Genomic DNA, 2228 nt, shown 5'->3' with positions numbered 1-2228 from the left:
TACCTAGTTCTATCTCATTACCAGCAAGTCTCTTTACTCGTTCCATAATACATCATCCTAAAATTAACTCATTAGTTACTTTGCTCGGAGTGATACCTCTCCGATACTCAGAGTGACAAATCCTAATCTCGATCTATGCCAACCCAACAAACACCTTTGTAGATACCTGTAGAGCATCTTTATGATCACCCAGTTACGTTGTGAAGTTTGATAGCACACAAGGCATTCCTCCGGTATTCGGGAGTTGCATAATCTCATAGTCAAAGGAATATGTAATTGACATGAAGAAAGCAATAGCAATAAGACTGAACGATCAATATGCGAAGCTAATGGATGGGTCTTGTCCATCACATCATTCTCCTAATGATGTGATCCCGTTATCAAATGACAACTCACCATGGTCAGGAAACATTAACCATCTTTGATCAACGAGCTAGTCAAGTAGAGGCTCACTAGGGACACAATGTTTGTCTATGTATTCACACATGTATTTAGGTTTCCGATCAATACAATTCTAGCATGAATAATAAACATTTATCATGAATAAGGAAATATAAAATAACAACTTTATTATTGCCTCTAGGGCATATTTCCTTCAATGTCCCACTTGCACTAGAGTCAATAATCTAGATTACATTTTAATGATTCTAACACCCATGGAGTCTTGGTGCTGATCATGTTTTGCTCGTGGAAGAGGCTTAGTCAACGGGTCTGCCACATTCAGATCCGTATGTATTTTGCAAATCTCTATGTCTCTCTCCTTGACTTGATCACGGATGGAGTTGAAGCGTCTCTTGATGTGTTTGGTTCTTTTGTGAAATATGGATTCCTTCGCCAAGGCAATTGCTCCAGTATTGTCACAAAAGATTTTCATTGGACCCGATGCACTAGGTATTACACCTAGATCAGATATGGGCTCCTTCATCCAGACTCCTTCATTTGCTGCTTCCGAAGCAGCTATGTACTCCGCTTCATACGTAGATCCCACCACGACGCTCTGCTTGGAACTGCACCAACTGACAGCTCCACCATTCAATATAAATACGTATGCGGTTTGTGACTTGGAGTCATCCGGGTCAGTGTCAAAGCTATAGCATCGACGTAACCATTTACGACGAGCTCTTTGTCACCTCCACAAATGAGAAACATATCCTTAGTCATTTTCAGGTATTTTAGGATGTTCTTCACCGCTGTCCAGTGATCCACTCCTGGATTACTTTGGTACCTCCCCGCCAGACTTATAGCAAGGCACACATCGGGTCTGGTACACAACATAGCATACATGATAGAACCTATGGTTAAGGCATAAGGAATGACTTTCATTTTCTCTCTATCTTCTGCAGTGGTCCGGCATTGAGTCTGACTCAACTTCACACCTTGTAACACAGGCAAGAATCCTTTCTTTAACTGATCCATTTTGAACTTCTTCAAAACTTTATCAAGGTGTGTGCTTTGTGAAAGTCCTATTAAGCGTCTTGATCTATCTCTATAGATCTTGATGCCCAATATATAATCAGCTTCACCGAGGTCTTTCATTGAAAAACTTTTATTCAAGTATCCTTTTATGCTATCCAGAAATTCTACATCATTTCCAATCAACAATATGTCATCCACATATAATATTAGAAATGCTACATAGCTCCCACTCACTTTCTTCTAAATATAGGCTTCTTCGAAAGTCTGTATAAAACCATATGCTTTGATCACCTCATCAAAGCGTATATTCCAACTCTGAGATGTTTGCACCAGGCCATAGATGGATCGCTGGAGCTTGCACACTTTGTTAGCACCTTTAGGATCGACAAAACCTTCTGGTTGTATCATATACAAGTCTTCTTTAAGAAATCCATTAAGGAATGCAGTTTTGACGTCCATTTGCCAGATTTCATAATCATAAAATGCGGCAATTGCTAACATGATTCGGACAGGCTTAAGCATCGCTACGGGTGAGGAAGTCTCATCGTAGTCAGCTCCTTGAACTTGTGAAAAACCTTTTGCGACTAGTCGAGCTTTGTAGACAGTAACATTACCTTCAGCGTCAGTCTTCTTCGTGAAGATCCATTTATTCTCTATGGCCTGCCGATCATCGGGCAAGTCCACCAAAGTCCATACTTTGTTCTCATACATGGATCCTATCTCAGATTTCATGCCCTCAAGCCATTTATCGGAATCTGGGGTCATCATAGCTTCTTCATAGTTTTTAGGTTCGTCATGGTCCAGTAACATGA

Source organism: Triticum aestivum, chromosome 1D (assembly GCF_018294505.1).
Source record: "Triticum aestivum cultivar Chinese Spring chromosome 1D, IWGSC CS RefSeq v2.1, whole genome shotgun sequence".
NCBI lineage: Eukaryota > Viridiplantae > Streptophyta > Magnoliopsida > Poales > Poaceae > Triticum > Triticum aestivum.
The sequence above is the reverse complement of the archived record's forward strand: the minus strand, read 5'-3'. Positions refer to the sequence as shown.